The sequence below is a fragment of the Schistocerca serialis genome, chromosome 2, assembly GCF_023864345.2.
Source record: "Schistocerca serialis cubense isolate TAMUIC-IGC-003099 chromosome 2, iqSchSeri2.2, whole genome shotgun sequence".
Lineage (NCBI taxonomy): Eukaryota > Metazoa > Arthropoda > Insecta > Orthoptera > Acrididae > Schistocerca > Schistocerca serialis.
This window is the reverse complement of record NC_064639.1, coordinates 530,626,006-530,640,927: the sequence shown is the minus strand read 5'-3', so window position 1 is coordinate 530,640,927 and position 14,922 is coordinate 530,626,006.

The following is a 14,922-nucleotide window of genomic DNA, read 5'->3' as shown; positions in this document are numbered from 1 at the left end:
CTCATTCTACCTATACTTGAATATTGCTCATCAGTGTGGGATCCGTACCAGGTCGGGTTGACAGAGGAGATAGAGAAGATCCAAAGAAGAGGGCGCGTTTCGTCACAGGGTTATTTGGTAAGCGTGATAGCGTTACGGAGATATTTAGCAAACTCAAGTGGCAGACTCTGCAAGAGAGGTGCTCTGCATCACGGTGTAGCTTGCTGTCCAGGTTTCGAATGGTGCGTTTCTTAATGAGGTATCAAATATATTGCTTCCCCCTACTTATACCTCCCGAGGAGATCATGAATGTAAAATTAGAGAGATTCGAGCTCGCACGGAGGCTTTCTGGCAGTTGTTCTTCCTGCGAACCATACGCAACTGGAACAGGAAAGGGAGGTAATGACAGTGGCACGTAAAGTGCCCTCTGTCACACACCGTTGGGTGGCTTGGGGAGTATAAATGTAGATGTAGATGTAGACATCACTGTTAGCACATAACAACACTTACACATTGTTTACTTAGTTTTCCTCCATGGTAGTTCTCACCTTTGAATGCCATTGTGCGGTCAGGCATTACATTGTAAAACAGGCCCGTCTCATCTGCATTGAAAATGTTTTTAGGAGCATATTGAGATGTCAGTTCTTTCAAATGGGTTTCCTTCCAATCTCGCGCAGTCTCGGGATCGACACTTTTGCTTTTGCCACATACATTCTGACAGCTGATGCCGTGTCTTACCGTCAATTTGTGCAGCCAACCTGATGAAGCACTGAAATTTTCCACACCAAGTCAAATTGCAAATTCATTTGCTTTTTTACAAAGCACTGTACTGCTAATAGGAATGCCTTCTGCTCTACGTTGCCTGAACCACTGCAACAAACAGTCTTCCATGACTTCGTATTTCCCGATCTGAATGTGTGTCCGCTTACTAGAAGAAATTCCGAACACACATGCACTTATCTTCAATTTCCTTTGCCTTTGCTTATATAGAATTTAAAGTAGGTGCAGAAATTCGAAATTCCTTGGCAATATCCACTCGCTTTCGATTACTGTTTATCTTCACAACTCTCAAAATTCTTAGCTTTTCAGCGATAGTAATGATTTCCCTTTTTCTTCCACTCATGTTACCAGTTCTCAAAATAATTAGAAACACAGTAATATGGTAGTACAGCCTATACAGTATGAGGAGTGATGTGTTTCGGGATTCCCGAGTGACGTGCAACAATTCTTGTCCAGTTGTGCCCTAGTTCGGCAGAAGTCGTGTAATTTGAGGAAAACAAATGAGTACTACTCCTACTACCAATCTTCCATATGACTATCACCACTGCCGTGATAGTAAGCTTATACTGTACTTTCCGATACTGTACAGTCTCTGTATAACATCTGGTTTTTGTGATGACTCTATTATTGCAGTTTACACTATTGTTGTGCATCTGTCAATCTATAAAACAATCTCAAGTGTGTCGCATTAAAAATTAAGTGTTAGTTGGATTCGGATGCTCGCAACAAAGTGATTTTCTAGTTGGCAACCACGGCGCCGTGATAATAGATGGAGCTTAGGCTGGTATTATACTATCAAATTTTCTTTGACATGGCGCAAAAGGGGATATTACACTGTCATCAAATATTTCGTCGGACTGATGACTACTTAATACTATTCTCTGCAGTTCAATTTTACTTACAGCATCAGTGGTGTAGTGTGCTGATGTTGGCAACACCATCTTCATATAATGCAAATGTTGTGTTATGAAATGTTCATTTTATAAGTATAACTAATTTACTGAGTGGGCAAGCGTACATACAAGAATCTGTCAACCATAGAGCAAGAACAGATTTAATTATTTACTTCATGGTGAAATGAATTTTGAATTTTGTCTGCTTGTGTCTGTGTATGTGCGGATGGATGTGTGTGTGTGTATACACCTGTCCTTTTTTCCCCCTAAGATAAGTCTTTCCGCTCCCGGGACTGGAATGACTCCTTACCCTCTCCCTTAAAACCCACATCCTTTCGTCTTTCCATCTCCTTCCCTCTTTCCTGATGAGGCAACAGTTTGTTGCGAAAGCTTGAATTTCGTGTGTATGTTTGTGTGCCTATCGACCAGCCAGCACTTTCGTTCGGTAAGTCACATCATCTGTGTTTTTTATATATAATTTTTTTTTTTGGGGGGGGGGGGGATTGTATAATCTCCTGACCATACTTCATGGCTAACAGCATCCGCAATTTTTTATAGCTCTCACTTTTTGTTCTGTTTTTGTATTCAGGATGTAAGCTACACAGTGCTTCATCTGCCTCAAATATTTCTATCAATTTTGTTATATATGCGACGCACCATGTAAATTTGGGAGTCATGTTGATACACATTGTGTGTCAGACAGCTGCAGTGATGCTAGCGCTTGAAGTGGTTGATATCTCAATGCAGTAAACATTAGACGAACGCTTCCTTTGATCAAATCTAAGGTGAGGCGCTAGATTTGATCGAAGAAAATTGGACCAATGCCTAACTTTGGCAAAGTTCCTTATTACACTATCAAGTTTTATGATAGTCTAATATTGGCCTTAACAATCCACTTCCCTGCAACCCACTCTGAAGCACTGCATCAAAACTTGTGCACACTGTGGATATTTCACTGGGACACAAAAAAAGACTATAAGTGAGTAAAAGGTAGAAGTGAAAAACGTGTAAATGAAGTTTTACTGTAATTAGAGGTACAATAAACAGCATATGTCTGTGCTGACCATGGATGCACAAGGAATAGATATGACAACTTTACCTATGAAATTTGAAAAGGTAATGACTGTTAATAAGAATTGGTGGCAACGTTTAAGACCCAAGAGAATAACATTAAAAAGAAAATGAAAGACAGTAATGATAATATTAGTAATGAACTATCACAAATATGGGACAGTAGCGATAAGATCAGTAATGAATTATCAAAAATGCATAACAGTATAATCAACTTAGAAAGGAATAACAGTAAATTAAGAGAACTGAATATTCAAGAAGCTCCTGAAGTTCTGCAGTCATCTAAAACATGTGATAGATAGTATACTCACTGCTTTGAAAGAGGAGATACAACTGAAATTGTAGAAGATTGTGACTTAGTGAGTATGGAAGTACATGAACATATTAACGAACTGCATACAAACATAGGCAGTGTCCATGAGTTTGTGAAAAAGGAATATGAAATTGTTAGGGATCAAATCACAAAAGCAAAGGGATGTATCAAACTACTAGAACAGAGGTGTGAAAATGAGGATAATATTTTTTCACATGAGATGATTACTAGTATGGAGGAAAATTTCAGGAGAAGGCAAAAAAGTCTGAGTAGTGTTAAACTTTTCAGGGAAGAGGCTATTCAACAGAACAAAGAGTGTAAACAATTATTGGATGAGTTGGGTAAAACATGCAAAGAACTTAAAGAACATAAGTGCATGGTATAATCTCGTGTCACTAGTACATTATTGGAAGAATTGCAATTAGAGAATGGCAGTCTATAGAAGCACTTTCCAAAATTTAAAACCAATAGTGATGTACACCCTACTTAACTTCTTAAGGGTATAAAGAGTTAAGGTGTGCATACAATAACCATAACTATATGATAACATTTAAGAACTGGTGGACAGGGAGAGTTACGAATTGCATTTAATCACGACTTAAAGACAATGACTTCAGAAAATCCAACTAGTCCCCAAGAGGCATTGAGGGAACAAATTAAAATGAAAGCTTGTGAATCAGATTTGTTAACCCATTCTCAGATAGTAGATTGATATAAGATGATGATACAATCTGAAAAAGTTATCAGATAAATCACATGTACAAGGAGATTACATACGTAGTTTTGGGATAAAGGACAAGACACCTCTCTTTGTAAACAATACCTATTGCCCTTGAGTGTATTCTCAGCAGTGTTAGCAGAAATAGATAAATTGATTGAAAATAATATTGTGGAACATAGCCCTAGCATTTACAATAATCCATTGTTGGTGGTATTTTAAACTGCAGGAGGAACCCATTTAGGGCTCGATGCTTGAACACTAAACGATCACATAGAAATGGAAAGAGAGAGACTAATTAGTTCTGATGAAATTTTAGCAAAATTCGAACGAGTGTGATATTTTAGTCCAATGGACTTGACTGTGGGATACTGACAGGTAAAACTTGCTGAAGCTTCTAGGAAAAATACAGCATTTTTGTACAAAGGTAAGTCGTGTTACCTTTTTTAAGTTTTTGCCATTTGGTATGAACGTTTCAGTATCAGTATTCATTAAAGCGTTAAATGCAGTGTTAGGAAAGGAACTCGTACAAGATTTAATCATCTATGTGAACGACATATTGTTGGTATTAAACTTACAAGGAACATTGTACTCTACTTACAAGAAATTTGAAGAGGTTTCACATAAAATCTATTACAATTAAGTCACATTTCAGCAGGAAAGAACCATAATTTTAATGTCTGGAAGGGATAAATGTAATGAAACCTGATCCAGAGTGGATTTGTACAATCAAAGATTGTCCAGAACCTCAGAATATAAGGCAGTTAAGGTCATTCGTAGGATTAGTGGGGTTTGACCATCTTTATGTTTATGGTCAACCCATGAATGATTGACATTTGTTAAAACTTCTTAAGCAAAGATCAAACTGTGTTTTCAGAAAAGACGAATCAGAAGCTTGTAATGACATTAAGTTAGCTTTAGTAAATGCACCTATTTTGAAACATCTGTGTATCGATAAACCATTTAAATTTAGTACTGATGCTTTGAAATGTAGAGTTGCTTGTGTACTACTTCAGGGTGAATGATATCCTACTATAGAAGCACATAATACACTAGTGATTGCCAGTAGAGCTATGACCAAATGTAAATTGAATTATACAGCAAAAGAAAAAGAATTATTAGCCGTAGTAAACAAAAATTCCAAGCTTTGATCTGTGGAACCAAAATAAGAGGTATATACTGATCATCAAGCTCTAGTGTTTCTCATGGAAAGTCGCTTATTAAATAGAAGGCACATGTGGTGGGTGTTATTCTTACTGAAGTACCAGACTCAAATTAACTACATTAAGAGTTCACAAAATGTGATTCCTTATGTACTATCACGTCTTCCATTAGGGCTGAATCATTTGATACAGACAGAAGATCCTGGAGGTACTTTCTGTATATATTTTTTAACATTAAACTACACTAACAACAAAGTGTGGAGCTTAGCTTTACACATAAAGAAGGACGCAACCGATGACCCATATTTAAAAGGTAAGTGGTTAATGATTAAACCAGGTTCAACCGCAGATGAAAGAAAATTGGAATGTATGACTCATAAAGATGCATTATTCTGGAAAGAGAAGAAAATAGGGTTCAAATGGAAACTTTGTATAACTGTCACATTAGAATTAGACCTCATTACATTTATTCTCAAGGGGTATGGACACTTTGGGGTATGGAATTGCCTAAAGCATATAGTAAAATTCTATTATTTTAAGAACTTAAGTAGAAAAGTACTAACAATAGCAAAGAACTGTGAAGTGTGCCAAAGGATAAAGGTCAACAATCGAGATTAGTAATTAGTATACAAGTTGTAGCCTATAATACATAAGAAACTTCATGACCTTACTGTAGCAGATTTTTTTGGTAAACTTCCAGCAGGCAGGGAGGAGTAACATACATACTTGTGCTAGTAGAGTGTTAGTCCAAATATGTTAAGCTTTACCCTATCAAACAAGCAAATTCTGAGACAGTAACATACTGTCTGAGAGTACACGAGGCCTGTTTAAAGAATTCTGGCACTCTGTCCACAAAATTTTTCTATGTTTACATTTTACTTATTGTGCATAATCTCCTTTGAAATACTCTCCTCCACAATTAATATACTGCTACCGATGCCAGTTCCACTTCCAGAGGTAGTCTTGGTATGCCTCTTCCTGGACTGCATAAAGTGCCACCTGTGAAATTTTTTTTTTTATCATTTATCATTGCAGATCTTTATCCATTCAATGAGGTTTTCAATTTTGGAAATAAAAAAAAGTGCATAGGGCCAATTCTGGAGAGTACAGAGGATGAATCAGCAGAGTGATTTCATTTCTTGTGCACTAGTCATGAACCAACAGGGATGAATATGCGGGTGCCTTATCATGATGCAAGAGCCATGAATTGTCTCACCACATTTCGAGCTGTTTCCTTCCTGCATTTTCTCGCAGGCATTGCAACACGCCCTGATAGTACCATCGATTAACAGTTTGTCTCTATGGCACAAATTCAAGATGAACTAGTCCTTCAAAGTCAAAGAAAACTATCAGCATGGCTTTGACTTTGACCTGTTCTGACAAGCTTTTTTTGGCTTGGTGAAGTTTTCCCCAACTGATTGGTCTCAACATCATAACCGTAGACCCACATCTCATCAGAAGTTATGATACTCTTAAGAAATATCTCATTCTCATTTTAGTGATCCAAAAGCTGTTCACAGATTGTGACACAAACGTCTTTCTGGTCTTGACTCATTAGCTGTGGGACAAACTTGGTGGCAACATGATGCATTTCAAGATCCTGTGTTAGGATTTCATGACATGATTCAGCTGAAGTGTTACATTCTTTCGCAATCTCTCAGCCAGTCACTCTTCAATTGGTATGCACAATTTCATTGACACTTCTGACATGAGTGTTGTTGGTATGTTGAAGAGTGTCCTGAACAAGGGTCATCTTTAACTTTCATCCAGTCATTTTTAATCTATGTGAACCACTTGTAACATCGAGTATGTCTTAAGCACTCATCACTGTAGACTTTCTGCATCATTTGGTGTGTCTCTGTAAAGTTTTTCTTGAGTTTCATGCAAAATTTAATGCAGACTCGTTGCTCCTCTAACTCTGCCATCTTGAAATTTGTGAACTGTGTGACACAATATTCTACTCAATACAGCACTGAACAATAACTAACAGACATACAACAATAAAACTTCCAGCAGTTACACATTAAACACTGGCTTGTGCAGAGATGCACACTGCATTTCCCTCCAGCGTACTTGTGGTAAGAAATTGTGAATGTTCCGGAATGTTTTGAACAGACCTCACATGTTATAGATGTGGGAAAGCTCTGCAGATTACTGACTGATAATGGCCTGTGATTCACCAGTCAGGCATTTAAAGAATTTTTAGCCTGGGAATAAGTAAAAATATGGCTATTTCCAAACATAACCCACAATTAACCCTGGTAAATGAATAATAAAGGAAATTTGGCATCTTTGTAGGAGATACTGTCCCACAAAACATATCTTGGGCACAATTAATCCCCGAATTTCAGGTATGGTTAAATAACCTACGAAACTTGACTACAGGGTTATCACCTGTGGAGGTAATGGATAAACCGTCCATAGGAAAATAGTTAATAGACTTTTTAACTGGCACAAAGCAGAAGAAATAACTACATATGAAGTACAGATGTGAGCTGAGGATCATTTACAATATAGTGTCTGACAACATCTGTGGCAACAGAACAACCTTGTCCAGGTACCAGAATTACAAATTGGTGATTTAGTTTTAAATTGTGATCATCATTTAAGTTCAAATACTAAAAAACAGGTAAGTAAATTATTTTTTAAATATGTGGTACCATATTGAGTAAATAAGATACCACATCCTAAATCAGTGTTCTTAGTAAAGCCAGAAAATGGTAAAGAAAAAGAACTATATAATGCGGAAATGATGAAATGATTTCAGCCCAAACTATAACTAGCTAATGTTCATTAATATGATATTACTATAACTAATTTTAAGTGTTATTTGTTTAGAATCAGTATATAACTCAAATAACATAAAAGTAATCATCGATAAGTTTTCTTGATGATACACATAGGAAAACAGATGATATGGAGTTAACAAGGAGGATTAAAAAGAGATCAGGAAAGATGTAGCCTGTTCATGTTTTTTGGAGGGAGGATTACTCTAAATGATCTCCTTTTTGTATGAAAAATAGATGACATGCTAACACTGAAGAGGTACAGAGGTCACTGTCACACGAGGTAAAAAAGAGAACATGGTCAGAAAAGTATGATTGACAGTGAAAACCCAACCATATTTTTGTTGATGAGAGAATGCGGTAGAGGAGTACATCACATCATATTTTGAATAAATAAGGATAGAGTACTGGTCCATGGAAGGGTGGAGGAAAGAATAAATTAAAAGGAAATAAAAGGGCAAACGCCTAAAATAAGATGAAATTTCCTCTAGACTTGAAGAATGAAAAGCAAAAATAATAAATAATTGTATCTGACTTGACAGTTCCGAGATTCATTAGTGGAATACTGCCATGTTCTGGGATTTGATCCTTATAATAAGGTACTTTAAGAAAATCTGTAAAGAAGTGCGAAGGTACAAGCACATTCCTGAGTTCTAGAAATAAGTGATAGGCCAAGTATAACATGTATTTGTTAGAAATCTGGAGCCAAGAAAAGAATGAAAACCAAGTTGGTAAGGAAACCATGAAATTGTATAATTAAGAACCTGTGTAAAAGACTGGATTCTTTATTAATCATACCAATTTTAAATGGTAGAAGTGATTACTCACAAAATCTTGAATTTTAGCTATACTATTACAAATGCTCTGTGTGTCCACGAGCAGCAGCATCAACAATATCTAGATGGTAGCTTAATTTGTCATAAACTTTATACGCTGTATCTGGTTTTACAAGAGTTATGGCAGCTATTATTCTGTTCTTCACGTCTCCTATGCCATTAGGTAAAGTGGAGATGAATGCATTTTCCTTCACGTGTTTCTGCAAGAAAAGAATCGAAAGGGGTCGTGCCTGGCAATCTTGGGAGCCAAGAATGCAAGGCAGTGTCTCAGGGTCCCGTGCACCCTATTCACCATTGAGACAGTGTGCCATTGAGAAACTGATGTCTGTTGTTGAGCCAGTGTGGTGAGCTTCATCCTGTTCGAAAATAGTCATTGGAGTCTTCCTGAAGTTGTGGAAAAAGCAAATTTACTTCTGCAGCTTTTGAATATAGCTCTTTCCACCATGTCATCAGATGTCCAAGGTCGACTTGGACTTTATAATTATTACTGTCCAAAATCAGCTCATAGTTTTTTAGACAACCTGTTTGTTGGAAGGATTAATTTGAAACAATGAAGTATATATTAGATAATAAGAAATTTCTTCATTGTTAATGTAGAAATCATGTAAGGTGTTGCAGTTTGCATGGTACCTTCCATTTGAATCAGGGAGTATGTAGTGTAACATGACATTTCATGAGGAAATGCCATTGTACACTCTTAGGCTCTTTGACAAATGGAAGATATTCACATAAATAGAGAGAGAAAGAGTCTTAGGTTTATGTTAAGAGCACTCAAGTGGAGCAAAACACTGTCACTAGGCTCCTGTTTATGCAGAGTCAAGAATATGTTCAGGAGTTGCTCCTCTGTGGACATGAGTGGTGAATGGATGTTTCCATTTGCTGTGCTGGATGTGTTATCCCATGCAGCCGTTGATGAAAGGTTTTATGGCTGTCCACCAAAGACACTGTATTAGCAACGAATGTGATGTAAAATAAAATGAAATTGCCTCACATTTTTGTGTATGAACCAAAGAGAAGGAGCCTTGCGCTTACTGTAAAGTGCATTGTATCAAGCATTATTTTTGAAATATATGGCTCAAATGAGGGAACTGGGACTAGCTCTTTTTCCAGCTGATACACATAATCTTCAGAGAAGAGGAGCCAAGCACGGCAAACAAAATTGATAGCTGGGACTGACTATTAGGACCAGCTCTACAAGGTAAATTTAAAGGCAACAGTAGTATCCAGAAGATATTAACAACCAAACCGATTTTACAAAACTTGTGTGCTACTACTCTGGGAGGACGTAAGTAACTGGTAGGTTCTACATCTCCCTGTGAGCACTAGGAACATGCCAATATTTACGGTGAGTAGCAATATATCCTCTTCATAATTGGTGGTAGCAAAACTCAGTATTACAAAAACTGACACTATGGTCTTTCCAACAAGATATGGAGTGCAATGTGAAAAGGTGGTGACTATACTTAAATTAGTGAAAATGAGTGAGAAATATCTAATAATCTCAACAAATCGGTGCATTAAAAAGTGTTTCTATTCAGTGTAATCATACAAAAAGCACGTACAGAAAATAAGGTGACAATGGTACGTTACAATCAAGAAATAGCATGTATCATATAAGCCAAATATTCTAGTAGTCACAGAACATGGACAAAAAGAAAATCAAATGGAGGTCTACAATCTGAAAAATTACGCAGATGTAATCCGTTTTTGCAGCATGTTACATAATGATGATGGAGTTCATTTCTTCTAGCCACAAATGAATTAAATCCCTCCAAAATATTATAAAATGTGCTAGAATAGTGAGATTTAAAAAAAAAAAAAAAAAAAAAAAAAACCTGCATGGAAGTCATGCTGTCCATTAGGCCTGTACCAATCACCAGATGGTGAAATAAAAACTTTCAAAAAATATGTTTTTTTAACAAGTGTTGTGGATTTGAATATAGACACCAGAAAAAAATACGGGAAACTCTAAGACATAACGAACTTCCTGCATGTGTTAAGGCTAAATAGATAGAAAATAGATAAACCCACCAGAGCAACTAAACATAGTAAAACTATGATTGATCACTTAATGATATACAGTCCTTCATGCTACTGTGACGCTCACATAATAAACCTCACTCTGGCAGACTATTTTGTTATCGTGATAGACATTAACACACAGACTGCTGGAAATGAGCAGAAGTTATGGGAGAAAAGGAGCAGATAAACTTACAAAAGTTAATTTTATCTTTCTTTCATTATTACTATTATTATTATTATTGTTATTGTTGTTGTTGTTGTTGTTATTTCAGATGCCCTGTCAGGAAACAACCACTGCGGTATATAGTACTTCGTACAAAATAAAAAAAGAAAGGTTACTACAGTTTCATCAGAGAAACAAAGGCATTTTCATTAAGACAGCTGTCCGCCGCCAGTAGTTGAGTAGTCAGGGTGACAGAATTCCAATCCTAAGTGCCTGGGTTCGATTCCCGTCTGGGTTGGAGATTTTCTCTGCTCAGGGACTGGGTGTTATGTTGTCCTGATCATCATCATTTCTTCCCCATAGATGCAGAAGTTGCCACAGTGGCGTCAAATCTAAAGACTTGCACCCGGCGAATGGTCTACCTGATGGGAGGCCCTAGTCACATGACATTAAGGCAGCTGCAGATAAAGGAGAGATTACTGAAAAGACCCATGATCCTTCACACATGAAGCGAGAGGAAAAGGAACAAAATTGACAGACCTGCCCACTGAAAGATGGTAAAAATGATGTAGATTCTATTAAAATATCAAACGCCTTTAACACATACTATATAACTGCAGCATAGGAATGATAAAACAAAATAAAACAGACAAAGAAAGTATAATGACAAAAATCCCATATACAACCCAAACCAACGCATTCATCCCGGCAACTGATACAGAAGTTCAAAACCTAATAAAGAAAGTTAAAGTCAAACGTACATCGGGCTTAGATGCAATTATATCACACCTATAAAGGAATGTAGGAATAGTATACTAAAACTATTAACATGTGAGCTGAATGCTGCAATAGAGGAAGATATATTTACAGTTTCACTGAAAGCAAATGAAGTGAAACCAACTTTTAACAAACGAAACTGAGGTGAGTTTGGGAATTACAAGCCAATATCATTATTCCCAGTTTTTCAAAGGTAAATGAAATGATAATGAAGAGTAGACTTCTAAGGTTTATAAATAAATTTTAAATTCTGCACCCATAACAACATGGTTTTAGAGAAGGGAAACCAACAATAATTGCATCAACAGATTTAGTTTGTAGGAATGTTTCCTTACCTAAATTACGGGTTGATTACCAAATGCTAGATTGGTTGGTTGGTTGGTTTAAAGGCGGGAGAAGGGACCAAACTAGGAGTTCATCGGTCCCTTGTTCCTAATGAAACAATGCCACAAATGTGAGAATAAAATGGACGAATCATATAGCACAAAATGGAAAGGAAGGAAAAGCCACAAGAATGAAGGGAAGGCAATGAACACTAAAAGGAACAGAAGAAACAGAAGAGAGTAAAACATGAAAGCAGATTACAGTGGCTGGCCAACCACGAGAATAAAAAGAGAAAGCCAGCCACTCTGCAACATATTAAAACCTCCACCCTAAAAGCACTAGGGTGGAGGACACAGAGGGACATAGGACATGCACTAAAAACTACATAGAAGTATAAAACCCACTCTCACGGATAAAACGTAAAACTAAAGCTGCTATGGAGGCATTGTTGCCCAACACTGAAGGCAGAGTGCTGGGAAAGTTAAAAGTATGCCGCAGAGCGGCTAAAAGTGGGCGGTCCAGCAAGAGGTGGACGACTGCCATTTTGGAGCCACAGTGACACTGAGGTGGGTCCTCGTGACGGAGTAAGTAACCATGTGTTAGCCACGTATGTCCGATGCAGAGCCGGCAGAGGACAACTGATTTCCTCTGAGAGGCCTGCATAGAAGACTTCCACACATTCACAGTCACCTTAATGATACGCAGTTCGTTGTGCGTGCTGTTATGGCATTCCATTTCCCAAAGCTGGAAAACCCTGCGGTGTAAGACAGAACATAGGTAAGCTTTGGAGTTGCCTATCTCCAGAAGTGGTTTCTGCATCACCTGTTTGGCCAGCCTGTCATCAAGTTCATTGCCAGGGATTCCAATGTGTACTGGGGTCTACAAAAACACCACGGAATGGCGGGACTGTTCCAGGGCATAGATGGACTCCTTCCTGAATGGACGCTACCAGAGGGTGGCGAAGGTAGCACTGGTCGATAGCTTGTAGGCTGCTCAATGAGTCAGCACACAGGAGAAATGACTCGCCAGGGCATGAGTGGATGTACTCAAGATAAAGGGCATAGATGGACTCCTGAATGGACGCTACCAGAGGGTGGCGAGGGTAGCACTGGTCGATAGCTTGTAGGCTGCTCAATGAGTCAGTACACAGGAGAAATGACTCACCAGGGCATGAACGGATGTATGGTCGATAGCTTGTAGTCTGCTCAGTGAGTCACTACACAGGAGAAATGACTTGCCAGGGCATGAGTGAATGTACTCAAGAGCATGAGATATGGCCGCCAGCTCTGCAGTGAAAACACTGCAGCCAACTGGCAAGGAGTGCTGCTCAATATGTCCTCCATGAGCATATGTGAAGCCTGTGTGACCCTCAGCCATTGAGCCATCAGTGTAAACCACTTCAGGGGCCCAGAACACATCAAGAATCGAGAGGAAGTGATAGCGGGGAGAGAAAAGGGAACTGCACGTGAACCGCAATCATTAGCCGTGATCTTGGCTGCCAATGTGGGAGATGGACTGCTGCGAGCAGGAAAAGGAGATGGTTATTCAGATGCTCAGAGGAACTATGAATGTGTGCTGCATAACTGGCGAGCAGTTGCGGACGTCTGATCTGTAGTGGAGGGACACCAGCCTCCATCAGTATGCTGGTCACTGCTCACGTCCTAAAAGCTCCTGTCACCAAACGAACCCCACAGTGGTGCACAGGGTTGAGTAAATGCAATGCTGAAGGTGCTGCCAAACCACAAACCACACTCCCATAGTCAATTCAGGATAGGACAAGGGCTCTGTAGAGCTGCAGCAGCATGCAGCGATCTGCACCCCAATTGATGTTGCTCAGGCAACGGAGGGCTTTGAGGTACTTCCAGCACTTCCACTTAAGCCGACAAAGATGAGGGAGCCAAGTCAATCGAGTGTCGAAAACCGGTCCTAGGAATTGATATGTCTCCACTACAGTGAGTGGATCGTCATTAAGGTAAAGTGTGGATTCTGGATGAACGGTACGACGACGACAGAAGTGCATGACACACGACTTTGTGGCTGAAAACTGGAAGCCATGGGCTAGAGCCCATGACTGCGCCTTGTGGATGGCTCCCTGGAGGCACCTCTCAGCAACAACAGTACTGGAGCAGCAGTACGAAATGCAGAAGTCGGCCGCATACAGAGAAGATGAGATGGAGGGCCTGACAGCTGCTGCTAGACCATTATTGGCCACTAAAAATAGAGAAACACTCAATACAGAGCCCTGCAGGACTCCATTCTCCTGGATATGGATGGAACTATGGGATTCACCAACTTTGATACGGAAAGTATGGAGTGACAGAAAGTTTTGGATAAAAATCGGGAGTGGTTCCCAGAGAACCCACTCATACAATGTGGCAAGGATACGATGTAGTCAAGTCGTGTCATATGCTTTACGTAAGTCAAAAAAGATGGCAATCAGGTGTTGCCATCTGGTAAAGGCTGTTCAGATGACAGACTCGAAGGACACAAGATGATCAGTGGTAGAGCGACCCTGGCGGAAGCCGCACTAACATGGAGCCAGCAAGCCACATGACTCCAGGACCCAATCCAACTGCTGACATACCATACATTCCAGCAGCTTACAAAGAACATTGGTGAGGCTGATGAGCTGATAGCTATTCATATCAAGCGGGTTTTTACCAGGTCTCAGCACCAGAATGATGGTGCTCTCCTGCCATTGCGATGGAAAGACGTCATCACACCAGTGACCTGCAGAAGAAAAATGGCTTTTTCCACAACTTCAGGAAGACTACAATGACTTTCTTTTCCAAGAGGATGAAGCTCACCACACTGGCTCACCAACAGACATCAGTTTCTCAATGGCACACTGTCTCAATGGTGAACAGGGTGCATGGGACCCTGAGACACTGCCTTGCATTCTTGGCTTCCAAGATTGCCAGGCACGACCCCTTTCGATTCTTTTCTTGCAGAAACACGTGAAGGAAAATGCATTCATCTCCACTTTACCTAATGGCATAGAAGATGTGAAAAACAGAGTAATAGCTGCCATAACTTTTGTAAAAGTAGATACAGTGTATAAAGTTTATGACGAATTAAGCTACCATCTGGATGTTGT